Source organism: Diabrotica virgifera, chromosome 1 (genome assembly GCF_917563875.1).
Source record: "Diabrotica virgifera virgifera chromosome 1, PGI_DIABVI_V3a".
Taxonomy (NCBI): domain Eukaryota; kingdom Metazoa; phylum Arthropoda; class Insecta; order Coleoptera; family Chrysomelidae; genus Diabrotica; species Diabrotica virgifera.
The window spans coordinates 260,750,149-260,765,840 of record NC_065443.1 but is presented as its reverse complement, the minus strand read 5'-3'; positions in this window follow the sequence as shown (position 1 = coordinate 260,765,840).

Genomic DNA, 15,692 nt, shown 5'->3' with positions numbered 1-15,692 from the left:
GTGTACGTTCCAATTAAATTATTATTGTGGCACCGTTAGTTAAACACAGTGTTTTTAAAACTTTTTTGCCTCTTAGTATTTTTTTGACAAGTCGCCTTTTATCGAGATGTGGCTACTTTTTTAAAATATACCTTAAAATGTAAATTATAAATACATTTTCAGAATATTAACAGGTCTCTACACAGGGTGTCCCGAAAAGATTAGTCATAAGTTATAACACAGATTCTGGGGTCAAAAATAGGTTGATTGAACCTCACTTACCTATATACAATAGTGAACACAAAAAAAGTTACAGCCGTTTGCAGTTACAAAATGAAAATCGATTTTTTTCCATATATCGAAAATATCTCGATAAAAGGTGACTTATCAAAAAAAGACTAAGAGGCAAAAAAGTTTTAAAAATACTGTGTTTAACTAATTGTACCAAAATAACAGTTCAATTGGAACGTACACAAACATTTGGGGGGTTTAAAGGAACAAAACCCCCATAAATTTTTTATGTAAATATATTAAAAAATAAGCAGCAACTCGATAAAAACTGGCTTATCGAAAAAATACTGAGAGGCAAAAAAGTTTTAAAAACGTTGTGGGTAACTAATGGTACCACAATAATGAATTAATTGGGACGTACACAAAAGTTTGGGAGGGTTTAAGGAAACAAAACCCCCATAAAATTTTTATGGGGTGAACAAATTTCACTATAATTTTGTTTTAAGATGATCCTGCCATAAGAATGATACATATCCATTTTCAATAAAAAATTTCTAATAGTTTTCGACATATTGGAAAAAATCGATTTTCATTTTGTAACTTAAAAGGACTGTAACATTTTTTATGAGCACATTTGTACTAAGGTAAGTTAGGTTCAATCGAACTATTTTTGACCCCAGAATGTGTGGTATAATTTATGACCAATCTTTTCGGGACACCCTGTATAATCATATACAAATATGTGGTGGATTCGACAAATATTCTAAATATGTCGATAAACATTGGTTTATCGAAAAAGTACTAAGAGGCAAAAAAGTTTTAAAAACATTGTGTTTAACTAATTGTGCCACAATAATAATTTAAATGGAACGTACACAAAAGTTTGGGAGGGTTTAAAGGAACAAAACACCCATAAAATTTTTATGGGGTGCACAAATTTCACTTTAATTTTTTTCAAGATGTTGCTGCCATAAGAACGCCGCATGTCCATTTTCAATAAAAAAATCTGTAAGAGTTTTCGATATATGAAAAAAAATCGATTTTCATTTTGCAACTTCAAAGGGCTGTAAGTTTTTTTGTGTGCACTATTGTATAGAAGTAAGTGAGGTACAATCAACCTAATTTTGACCCCAGAATCTGTGGTATAATTTATGACCAGTATTTTCGGGACACCCTGTATAATAAGTGTAATATTGTACATACTTACAAATAAATATTTTTTTAGTGGTGCTATTTTTGTTTATTTTAAACAATACTGTCGATTGCCTTTTAATTACTAAAACCTTTTATTTATTAAACTGACAGAAGTAACATATAACCTTACCAATTAATTCCGACGCCGAAAAGGCCGACGCCAAAACGGCTGACGTCCACTTGGCTCGACGCCCAAATGGCCCTGCCGAAACGACGATGGCCAGATGCCCCGAAATCTATGTATATCTATGTATGTATTTAAAAAATAAATTAGAGAGAGTTAATAAAAATCAGAGGGTGTCGTCAGAAAAAATTTGAGGGTTGAGAAAAAATTGGAGGGTGCCAGAAAAATAGAAAGTGGTAAAAAAATTGGAGGGGTCAGAGAAAAATGGAGAAGTCAGAAAAAATAGGAGGAGGTAAAAAATGGAATGCAGTGATTAGAAGGGGCAATTAATTGTATCCCCCGTCTCATGGAGACGGGTAAAATCACTAGTATTTTAATAATCAACGAACACTCTGCATTACGAAACCTTCTAGTTTGTGCTTATTCAATTTTCTCATTCTACGTACCAGTACACATTTTGAGTAAGCCTTTTAGCAGAGGCGTCTTTTATTATTTGTTTGCAAGAGAAACAAATTTATTAAACCATCATTCAAAGACAAAACAATTTGTCATTTTTGATGAACACGAAACATATTTCTCGGTGGCGTGGCGTCAGAGGTGTTGGAGAGAGAAAATCCTTCGAATCGGAGCCGCGGGCGGGCATTTAGTTCGAAGGGTCATGCTATCTAGTAATAACCGCTCCCGAGGGTGGCGGCAAATTGAAGTATATTCAACTCCGAATCAGCTCGGGCTTCCTTTTTGTTTTCGCTTTGTTTCTCCTGTCTTGTTAGACGCCACGTGAGTTTCTGATATAACAGGTCATGGATTCGTAAATAATGGATTATCCGTCAGGCTTATACGTTATATTTAATTTACCCGCATTTTTTTATACAAAATTCTGATATAGATTTAATCAGAAAAGGCCTTATGGAGTAATGAAATAAAGATATGTGTAGATATCATCATATTGGGGCCAATTTATTAGCTAATATAGTGTTATGATTTAATCATTTATGTAATTTTTTTGAGTATTGTGACACTTATTATTATTAGTCTGGGCTGATTATCGGAAAATAGGCCATTTTTGGGAAAAGTTTTTTACCAGCAATTTTCTTGCAGTAATCGAATTATAATATCCTATATATTAATAATATAGGTATGCAAAGTCCTCAGATAGTGTGCTACTTTTTTTATAAACAAAATGGCGCCCGAAAATCGTGTTTTTTTTCAATTATTGCTCTATAACTCCGAAGATTTTAATTTTACAACAAAAACACTCAAATAAAAATTCACTGTGATTAAATTCTGCATGGAAGCGTGTTTTTCCCGATCTGCTCGGATGAAAATTTTCCTCGGAAAATGCGGGTTTTCCCAAGAAAATCTCTAATTTTCAAATAAAGTTTTAGATAAGTAATTATCTACCAATAATTAAATAATTTGGTGACTTAAAAGCCTTCTTGGATTAGATTATAGTTCCAGAAGCTGATGAAAATTAAACGAATATTTTAGCAACAATTCAATTGTTAATTAATAATTTACGGTCGCAATAATAACCAAAATAATTATGATACACTGATCAAGCTTTGAAATATTATAAAGATGAGATGCCTATTTAACATTTTGTCGACAAAATATAAATTTTTGATTTTTTTGCATAATCTTTAAATGTTTAAAAAAATAGTTATAAACAAATTAAAGTTTTTCAGAAAGTTTTTTATTATATTGTAATTTTAAAAATAGCTAAAATGCGCATTTCAAATATCTTGAAAATAAATGCTTTAAAACTTTTTTCAACCATTTGCAAAAAAGTTATGAAACAGCAAAATAAACATACGATTGCTACGTTGTTTATAATTTTTTTTAATTCTTTCAAAGCGTAGAAGTGAGTTTAAAGTACAAGCTAATTATTTACAAAAAATATCGATTATCAGTTTAATGGTTATAACTAAATTAAAGATTATAAATATATGTTTATTATGTAATTTAATAAATTATGTAAGATTATGCAAAAAAATGAAAAAATGATATTTTGTCGACAAAATATTAAATAGGCATCACACCTTTATAACCTTTCTAAGTTTGATCAATGTCTGATGATTATTTTGGTTGTTATTGCGACTGTAAATTGTTAATTAAAAATTGAATTGTTGCTAAAATATTGGTTTCATTTTCACCGGCTTCTGAATTTATAATCTATACCAAGAAAGCTTTTATTTCACCAAGCTATAAAATTATTGATAAATAATTACTGGCCCAAAAAATTTATTTGAAAATTCGAGATTTTCTTGGGAAAACCCGCATTTTCCGAGGAAAATTTTAATCGGAGCAAATCGGAAAAAACATGCTTCTATGTAGAAATAAATTGGGGTGAATTTTTATTTAAGTGCTTTTGGTGTAAAGTTAAAATCTTCGGAGATACTATGTGCGGACTTTGCATACCTATATTAATAATATACAGGATCTTAGAATTCGATTCCAGCAATAAAATTGCTGGTAAATAACCTTTCTTTGTACTTTACTAATAATACCAGCGTACTATAACTATTTCTTTTTCAAAATTTAAAGATTATGCAAAAAAAAGGGAAATTTATGTTTTGTCGATAAAATATTAAATAAGCATTTCATCTTTATAATCTTTATAAGTTTGATCAATGTATCATGAATATTTTGGTTATTATTGCGATCGTAAATTGTTAATTAACAATTGAATTGTTGCTAAAATGTTCGTTTAATTTTCACCGGCTTCTGGAATTACAATCTATACCAAGAAAGCTTTGATGTCACTAAGTTATTTAATTATTGATTAATAATTACCTACCTAAAACTTTATTTGAAAATTAGAGTTTTTATTAGGAAAACCCGCATTTTCTGAGGAAAATTTTCGTCGGAGCAAATCGTGAAAAACATATCTCTATGCAGAATTTAATTGCGGTAAATTTTTATTTGGGTGTTTTTGTTGTAAAATTAAAATCTTCGGAGTTATAGAGCAATAATTGAAAAAAATACGATTTGTCGGCGCCATTTTGTTTATAAAAAAAGTAGCACACTATCTGCGGACTTGCATACCTATGTTTTTAATATATAGGATCTTATAATTCGACTCCAGCAATAAAATTGCTGGTAAATAACTTGTCCATGAATTTTGCTGATTAGCCCAGAGTAATTTAGATAGAATTATTTAAACTTAAATATAATTTATACAGGGTGATTGATTAGTAGGGTAAAGCCCAATAGATCCGCTACAGTAATAGATAGCAATAAAAGTTAAAAGAATTGTAGTCAACTTTGAGCTTCGTATTTTAAAATGAATTAGACTATTACAGGGTGTTCGATAACATCGTGGCAGACCAAACTTATGTTTTTTTAAATGGAACACCCTATATTTTATCGTATATTCGAAATCTTCTTAAGTTCCCCATAACAAATATTTAAAGTTCTGTTATGTTGTACGGGGTATTTAGCCAATTTTCTATGAAAATCATAACAAGTTCAGCTCCCTGTATAAACAAAAATAAGAACAACAGCAATGGTTTATTGATGCCATATTTTTTTATTTATTGTCAAATTTTTTAAAAATGATTGACATGGCTAATTTTCTTTATATCGAATACAGGGTGAGTCCAAACGCAAGTACATAATTTTCTCACTAATTTTAAATGTAACACCCTATATTTTATATTACTATTTAAAAGTACCATTATCGTACTTTAGTTTTTATACAACATTCCCTATGTCTAAATTTATTAGTTTTCGAGATATTTTCATTTTACAATGGACCAATAGCGTGCCCACCCAGATCACCAAAATTTAATAAACTGGACTGATTTTTTTGGGGTTCCGTTAAGAATGAAGGATAAAATGTCTCCAACAACAAGGGATGAGATGAAAAATAGAATACAAAGTGTATTTCGAAGTGTTAATTTACAAATGCTTCGTAGTGTAAACAACTCCTTCACTTAACTCATTTTGAACACTTTATCTAATTAAATATGTAAAATATTTTACTAAAAGTAGCTTTTAATTTTTTCGAAAATGTTATATTTTTTGTTCATGTTTTTTTTTTGTAAAATTTTTTACTGATAAATTATTTTTCGTTCTTTATTTGTAACATTGTTACATTTACATACAAAAGTAGTTATTAATTGTTTTCAGAAAATGTTGTATTTTGTGTTTTTGTTTTTTTTTTTGTAAAATTTATAACCAATAAATTATTTTTCTTTCTTTATTTGTTACACTTACATACAAATTAGTTTTTAATTGTTTCAAAAATATTGTGTGTTATGGTTGTGTTTTTTTTTGTAAAATTTATTACTAATAATTTATTTTTCTTTCTTTATTTGTTACATTGTTACATTAATTACCGGACTGATAATCAGTAATCTTAAATTACCAGTTTTAAAAAATTCATCCATGACTTACTTAATTTGGAAAGATTTAGACCCCTAATTAATAAATTGCTCTGAAAAATGAAAATATCTCGAAAACTAATAAATTTAGACATAGGGAATATTATACAAAAATTAAAGTACGGTAACGGTACTTTTCGATATTGACATAAAATACAGGTTGTTCCATTTAAAATTACTGAGACAATAATGTACTTGCGTTTTGACTCACCCTGTATTCGATATAAAGAAAATCAGCAAATCAACCATTATTAAAAATTTTCACAATCAACAACAAAATATGGCGCCAATAAACCATTGCTATTGTGCTTATTTTTATTTATAAATGCAGCTAAACTTGTTACGATTTTCATAGAAAATTGGTTATAACTTTTTTGTAAATACCCTGTATAACATAACAGACTTTTATATTTTTGTAATAGGGAAGTTAAGAAGATTTCGAATATATGATAAAATATAGGGTGTTCCATTTAAAAAAACATAAGTTTGGTCTGCCTATATAATTTTAGAATGTGAAGCTCAAAGTTGGCTACAATTTTTGTTATTAACTGTTATTGCTATCTATTAATCAATCACCCTGTACAATACCTGCATTACAATAATTTACAGGGTGTATCAAAAAGTCAGTTCATAAATTAAATCTCATATTCTAGCAAATCTTTCCATTTCCGTCTGTCCTTGGCTGCTCTTTTCCAGTTAGTTCCTGCAGCTTTTACAATATCGTCCTTCCATCGCATCTGAGGTCTTCCTCTTCTTCCTGTCCACGGTCTTTAGTTTTGTATTTCAGCATTCCATCTTTTATCTTCCTGTCTCGCATTGTGGTCTGCAAATCTCCATTTTACCTCTGTTATATGTTCAGTTACATTTTTACTTTTGTTTTCTCTCTTCCATCCGTTTGTTTAATTTTCTGTATTGGGGCTTTATTCCCAACATGGATCTTTCCATTTCTCTCTGCGTTATTTCTATTTTGTTTATGTTGGCCTTTGTTAATGTTTATGTTTCTGAGCCATACGTTAGAACATGAAGTTATCAAACAAAAATGTTTTGGTTGGAAAATATTTTATAATAGGTTTGTTCTAGCATCAGTTTCAAACGGTTTGAAACCATCAGCGAATAGTCGACCAGCACGAGTAGAGGAGATAGCACTGGTGACTGTATTATGTTCTCTCACTGACCAACTGTTTGCTGACGGTTTTTGACTATTTTGACTGTTTGCTTTAACAAACCTATTATGTTTACCAAAGTAAACAAAATGGTATCTATATAATTTTAAATGAAAAGTTAGAAATGCCATTACAAAATATTATGATATGACGTCACAAGGGTACGCTTGCTTTTTAGATCGTTTGACATGATTTAAATGCAGAGAAGATTTTAAATTTGCACTTCTAAATTAGTATGAAATTTTTAGGCGTTTGAATTTTGGAAATCTTATTTTTAAACGAGACTGAATATTATTATGTACTAAAACAAAAATGTGCAAGTTTCCCATTAGGTAGACTGATTTTTTGTGATATACCGGGTGTCCACTTATATTTTTCCCCATTTTAACTGCCTATAACTTCTAAACGGCTCAAGATAGAAATATGCGGTTTTCGCTGAAATGTTTTATTTTAGTAAAAGTTTTGTCTGAATGGATTGAATTTTTTATATCGCTTTTAAATACAAAAAAAATGGCGAATTTTTGAAAAAAACGCTGTTGACTTTTTTTAATAGAACACCCAGTACATTTTTTTGTAAATTGAAAGAAAGGTCATTCACCTATCCAGCGATATGAAGTTTTTCAAAATCGGTTGTCAAATCACTAAGTAATTAATTTTTAAAATGAGAGGTGCAACGTGGATATCACATACCTAAATAACATAACTAAGAAAATTGATATTATGTTATGCGATTTCCACATTGCATCTTTCATTTTAAAAATTATTTGCTCACTCATTTGACAACCCATTTTAAAAAGTATTTATATCGCTGAATAGATAAATGACCGTTGTCAAATGAGTGAGGAATTAATTTTTAAAATGAGAGATGCAATGTGGAAATCATAATATAACATAATATCAATTTACTTAGTTATGTGTTATGTTATTTAGGTATGTAATATACACGTTGCACCTCTCATTTTAAAAATTAATTACTCAGTGATTTGACAACCGATTTTGAAAAACTTTATATCGCTGGATAGGTGAATGACTTTTCTTTCAATTTACAAAAAAATATACTAGGTGTTCCATTAAAAAAAAATCAACAATATTTTTTTCAAAAATCCGCCATTTTCTTTCGTATTTGAAAGCGATATAAAAAATGCAATCCATTCAGACAAAACTTTTACTAAAAAAACATTTCAGGAAAAACCGCATATTACTATCTTGAGCCATTTAGAAGTTATAGGCAGTTAAAATGGGGGAAAATATAAGTGTACACCTGGTATTCTTCTTCTTCTTGTAGTGCCTATCCGTTTCGGATGTTGGCGACCATCATGGCAATCTGCACTTTGCACACTGCTGCTCTGAAAAGATTTGTAGTGGTTGTGTTGAACCACGTTCGTAGATTTTTCAGCCAGGAAATCCTTCGCCTTCCTGGTCCTCGCTTTCCCTCTACTTTTCCCTGCAAGACCAGTTGCAGCAGTCCATATCTCTCACTGTTTCTCATGATGTGACCGAGGTATTCGATTTTGGCTGTTTTTATTTTGATTAACAGCTCTTTTTCTTTTTTCATTCTCAGCAAAACACCCTCATTAGTAATGTGGTCGGTATAAGATATCTTCAGGATTCGACGATAAAGCCACATCTCAAAAGCCTCAATTTTCTTGCAGGTGGCGTCTGTGAGAGTCCACGACTCAACTCCGTACAACAGTATAGGAAATATATAACATCGTAGTAATCTGACTTTTATGGGTATCGACAAATCATGACATTTGAACAACTTTGCCATTTTTTGAAATGCAGATCTTGCTTTCTCTATCCTACATTTGATTTCTATAGAATGGTCCCAATTTTCATTGACGTTCGTACCAAGGTAGGTGTATGTTTTTACTCTTTCTATTTGTTGACCATTCACACTGATTCGTCCAAATTGCTGTTCATTCTTAGAGATCATCATACATTTGGTTTTCTTAATGTTTAGTGAAAGTCCGTATCTCTGACTGACTTCTGCGATTCTGCTCATTAACTCCTGTAGGGCTTCAGAACTGTCAGCGAATACCACAGTGTCGTCTGCGTATCTTATGTTATTGATACATTCTCCGTTAATTCTAATTCCGGCTTCAACATCATCCAATGCTTCTTGAAAGATTTCCTCAGAGTAGATGTTAAACAGCAGTGGGGATAGTATACATCCCTGACGGACCCCACGTTTGATTTTGATATCGTCGGATTCTCCTGCCTCTGTCCAAATAGATGATGTTTGATTCCAGTACAGATTGCTGATAATCCTTAAATCACAGGTGTTTATTCCAATATTGGTTAATATCTCCATCAGCTTGTCGTGCTTTACTGTATCGAACGCTTTATGGTAATCAATGAAACATGCATAAATATCGCAATTCACGTCTCTACATCGTTGAAATAGCACTTGTATACTAAATAGAGCCTCTCTTGTACCCACTGCATTTCGAAAACCAAACTGTGTTCGGCTGATTTTTTCTTCGCACAGTCTATATATCCTTTGATGTATAATTTTTAGAAATAGCTTTAAAATATGGCTCATTAAGCTGATGGTTCGGAAATCACTGCAGGATACGGACTTTGTTTTCTTTGGTAAAGCAACAAACGTCGACTTCAACCATGCTTTTGGTATTACTCCGCTTAAATATATGTCGTTAAATATTTTGGTTAGGCGTTGAGTACCGTCGGTGTCAAATAGTTTTATGAGTTCAGCATATGCATTGTCAGGTCCAGGAGCTTTGCCATCTTTTAGTTGTGATATTATTCTTTCCACTTCACCTGATGTGATTGGTAAGTGGTCATCACATATGTAGGATGAAGGTTGTTCGGATCTAGTATCGTCAAAAAGTTCCTGTATGTATTTTGTCCATATGCAGATTTCTTGATTTCTGTCTGTGATGATATTCCCCTGTTGGTCTCGCAATTTGCTAGCTGTGTTGGATTTCTGAAGACCAGCTGCTTGTTTCACCTTTTTATGCATGTTAAACGTATCATGTTTTTGCTCTAACGACTCTATCTCTTCACACTGTGATTTTAACCAATTTTCTTTGGCCTTTCTTATTTCAGTTCTTATTTGTCTCTGAATCGTGTTGTACATTATTTTGTTGTTTTTTGATTTTCTTCTTTCTTCCATAAGTTGTAGTATATTGTCGTTCATCCAACTTTTTCTCATCTCTTTCTTTTCTATTAGATGTTCTTCTCTGATGTTGTTAAAGGTTTCACATATATTTTGGAGTGATTCTTCGGCATTATATGTTTGCTCCATATTAATTAGCTTCTCTGAAAGAATCTGTGCGACTGTCTCTTTTGTTTTCTTATCTTTTAGTATTCTCATATCGCACTTTTTGTTGCTGTTCTTTTTTGCAACCTTCTTGAATCTAAACCTAAATTTACCAACAACAGGAACATGATCTGATGATACGTCAGCACCGGGGTAACCCTTAACCGATAGGCATCCATTACGGAATCTCTTGTTCACCATTATGTAGTCAATTTGATTCCGTATTACGTTTCCTGGTTGATCTTGCGGGGAGACCCAGGTGTACAAGCGTCTTGGTGGTAGTTTGAAGAATGTGTTTAGTATTGTAAATTCTTCTTCTTCTACAAACAGTTTTAATCTGTCTCCCCTTTCATTTCTCTGTCCTAGACCAAAATCACCTATGAATTCACCGCTTCTCCCTTTACCAATTTTCGCATTGAAGTCACCCATAATGATAGTTATATCTTCTTTTTTAAGTCGTTTAAGTGACTTTATCAACAACTCATAGAATTGCTCTAGATCTTCTTCTGGTTTATCGCTCGGGGGGGGGCATACACTTGTAATATATTTAATTTGACGGGGCTAGTATTCAGTTGGATTATTACACCTGGTATAATATTGTATATCTATTTTAAACAGGAACTAATTTCCTCTAAACAGCACATCGTTACACCGCGGTGTACCTACTGCAGTAATAAATCAAGGGGCATCAAGAATCACAAAACCTTTTTTACAATGTGCCAATATAATTTTGTGTCAAACGAATACATTTTGTCGAACGATGATTTTATCTAGAAAGCTTAGTTTGACATTTAACATGTAATGAAATTTCCGATTGATTGATTGGATTGATTGACGCGAACGAAAACTACGGGAATAATGCGAACAACTAGAGCACTAGCGTCTAAAATCTAAAATTTAAATTTCGGTAATGCGGCGAAATCCTGTTGGGATTTGGTATTAGCGGAATGAGAGTGTACCACAGTAAAGAGTATCATTAAAAATACTCCATCGATAAGAGGCATACAACAATGGAAAAAATAGGACGTTTTAGATTATTATAATTAAACCTACGTTAGGGTGGGGCGAAAACCAAGGAAAATTTGTTTTTTTACAAATTAATATGTCCTATATGCGGAAACTTGGTTAGATATAATTGCAAAGCGTTATCTGGGATTTATAGAATAATATCTTCCGGTGCCCCCAGAACTTTAAAAATTTGCAAATTAAAAAAAAATATTGAAAAAAAAACATAACTTTTTTATTTTATACTAATGTTGTTTTTGCTTGTTTACAACTCAGAACTTACTACAAAATAGGTTATTTAATTATTTACAGTAAAGTTTCAATAAAATCGGATTTTGTTTCAAACTTAGGTAATACTTGTCTTGACAAAACTCGATTTCTTATGAATCAATCTCTTGCTTCAGCTCCACAAACCAATAATGATGCTTTTGTCACTAGTTTGACACATCTTTCCACTGCTTGCGAATGAAAAGGAAATTTAAGAATTTCAAATTTATTTGAAGTAGTGTCATCAATCATTTTTCTAAGTTCATCTGTTCACAATTGTTTTGTTATTGGTGGCTCTGATATTACAGTAGTTTGCAAATTAATTAAGTCAAAATACTCTTTAGCTCCAAAATTTATAGTTGGAATTTTAAACTGGCGAATTTCTTTGGTTTATTGGCCGTTCCTAGACTTTAATATGCGCCTCAAACCTAGCTCTCGGATGTGGGGTCGTTTATCACCCAACATGGCCACGAGAATATTCTCTGGATGTGCAAAATATCCATTACCTTGAATGACTTTGTTCACTATTTTCTTTAGTTTTAGTGATAAATATTGCGAGCATTGAATCATATTAAATAAATGAATTGACCCATATTTAACTTCTGACTTTACTTTGATTGAAAACCAAGTGGGAACATACACCTTTTGCAGATAAGTTGCCAAAATATTTAAATTGGTACTCGGATTTAAAGTTCCTACGTAAAGTCGTAGTACATATTCTGTTTGATGTTGTAATCCACCTCGAATGTGCCATCTTTCCCGGTTGTCGATATTTTAAGCTCTCTGATACGGTACCATTACTTACAGCTTTGCTTATTTCGTACAAATATTTTTGGTCTGTACTTAGTGTATTAATATCTACTTCAGGAAGTTCACTTTGAATTTTTCGAAACTCAAAAACAGGTAGGGTTTCACAAGTTTCTAAAAGCTTTCCTATTTCACCCGAAAATCCGGTAGGTCCTGCGGTTTCTCCATCTAAACACTTCATCAAATGTAATGGCAGCTCGTTTCCATGTAAAAGACAAATGAACCGCTGTAATGGTTTCTTAATTTGAAGTTCTAATTTGCGAATTGCACCATTGTGAACGCCAGTATTTACCGCTGTTCCGTCGCATCCAATTGCAACCAAAGTCGAAAAGTCACATTTCGATTTTAAAAAATTAAATAAATTGTCTGCAATACTTTTTGCTGAACCAGATTGTAAAGTAAGATGTCCAAAATACTTAGAGTTTGGTTCTGAAACTAACACAATATGTTCTTCGATTATGGTTCTCTTTTGTGCTCGATTCTCAACTTGGATTTGAATTAACGTTTTATCCTTACGACCATCAAAATAGATACCGTGCAAAATCTTCTGGCCTTCTTTATAAATGAAAGATTTTCTAGTTCTTTTTCATTCTTTTCTGATTTTACTTCTGTCGACAATGTTTTGACTTTCAACATTTGTTACCATTCCCATATCTTTAAGAACCGAGCTTACTATAATAGCAGCCGATCTGTTAGAAACGCCAGTTCTATCACATGCTTGTGCTAAGCTTGGTAACCGAATTCGCATTTGCTTTGTTTTAAGTGGAGTACAAAGTTTTGTATCCAAAGTTACACATTCATGTGGTTTTATATTTTCTCTTTTTGGTAATTTCAAATGTCCACTTGTTAAACTGCTTTTTGGCGATGTACTCTTAGATGTTGCAGAACTTTCTATTTGTCTTCTATACAATGATCTTTTACTTTTTTTAGTCGACAAAAGGTCAATTGAACCAATAGCCATTTTTCTTTCAGATCTTTGATCTTCCAAAAACTTTCGTTCTATTTTTGGTACTTTTTGTTTGCAAGTACCAAGAAAAATTAACACATCTACAAGCGCAAATGTCAAATAACATATTTTCTGCATTTTGTTTAAAGTCGGCTATTTTCTTTTTAAGTGCATCTGTTATTCTTGATTTAATAGGTTTTTTGATGTTTCGTACTTTTTCGTAATATTTTTTAATTAAATGCAATATTTGTTGATCGGACACTATTGGTAATGATGCTTTTGTCCATAATAATTTGACTTCCGCCATCAAAATTGTAGCTATATTACCTAAAATAGTTGAAATTTACTAAGTACGTTATTAATGTTAAAAAAATTATTACCTAATGACGGTTCTGCTTTATTTGTAGATGCTTCTTTTAATGAATGTCTTATCCATAAATAATTTTTCCATACATCTGCGTGAGTAGGTAAAACATTGTCTTTTAATTGTGATGGCGCACCAAATATATCACATTCAGTCTTTTTTCTAGTGTTTGCCGTGTTTACACATAAAAATTACGTTTTTTGGTTTATTAAATTTCCACTAATTCACAAAAAACAGCACAAAACAAGTTGTAATTTAAGAATTTCACACAGTTTGCATAAAAATACGTGCGATACTGACGCAAGACGATCTCAAACTGGTTTACTCATAATAAGCACGTGCATGACCGACCGAGGAGAGAAAGCGTCTATTCACAAATGTGGTGGGGGCACCGCTAAATAACATCCGATTGAGCAAAAATTTTTTTCTACAACCACTATTCAAAGTGCACTTTTCTGCACGGTTTTATGTTAGCAAACTTGATATTTTCTCACAGTATAAGATATTTGACACTAGTGTGCAGAAAAGTGACGTTTCTGTGCCGCAAAGTGACGTTTCTGTGCCGCAAAGTTCTTTTCTGCACAGTTGACTACCTCATTCTGAGTAACGTTATATTCTGTTTAAATCCGTGGACTACCGCATTCTGAGTAACGTTATATTCTGTTTACATCCGTGGTTAAACTTTAGACAAATATATAACCTATAAGACAATTATTATATTTAACTATAGCATAGAAACTAAATTATGGATGTTACAACTGTTTTATTTTACAATTTTATTCTTATTAAACATTTTATAATTATCAAATAACCAATAAGGATTTAGCAACCTGTGCAAGAGACGTCGAATGAAGTAGGTTTTGTGTAAAAACGTGACTGCATAAATATAATGGCAATAATGTGTAATAATTGTTTAAATTTAAACAAATTAAGGCAGTGCATTATTTTTTTAACTGATTTCTGTGCAATTTATTTAGGTATAAGGAATTTAAATTGATTAGTAGGTATTAATTAAATACAGTTTAAAATTTATCACATAGGTACCTATTATAATTAATCGTCGTTTGGAAATTGTGATTTTTATTTTTAGGAAAAACTGTGCTTGTAGAAAAAGTATAGTGTGAAACACGTGCAGAAAGGTAATTTCTCACTCGTTTGAATTGCGGCACTCGCTTGCGCTCGTACCGCAACTTTTCAAACTCGTGAGAAATTAGTACCTTTCTGCACTTGTTGCACAATATACTATAACACACGTTACGATTCAATACTAGACCACTTTTCCGCATATAGGCAAATTATTATTTGAAAGTAGATTTTCTCGCTTCACCCTAACCTACGTGGGAAAGATTTAATAAATAACTGCGCTCGATATATTAATATAACTTTATTTGTAAAAATAATTTTTTTTCTACGGCCGTGCTAAAAGAGCCACTTTCACGGCGTGCGTGAAAGTAAATTTTCCCGCACGGCGTGCGGAAAAGTACCTTGTAATATGGCATTATAATATATTATAATACATTCAATAAACTTCTTCTTCTTCTTCTTCTTTTATATAGGCAGTTCTGCCTGTTTTTCTTCAACGGTGCCTTTCATTCTGCCCCTAAGTTGTCATTCCATCTTTTCCTTGGGCGTCCTATACTTCTCCTGCCTAACGGTGACTTGTCCCTGGCTATTCTTACTATCCTTGATTGAGACATCCTGCTTATGTGCTCATTCCACTCTTCTTTTCTGTTCTTTACCCAGGTATTTATATTGTCTACTCCACATATGCGTCTGATTTCCTCACTTCTTACCCTATCCTGTAGTCCTTTTCCAGCAATCCTTCTTAAGATCTTCATTTCGTTGGTTTCCAGATGTCTTCGTGTTTTGCTTGTATCTGGTCTTGTTTCGGCCGTGTAAGTCATAACTGTCCTAATAACTGACTTATATATTCGGGCCTTTGTT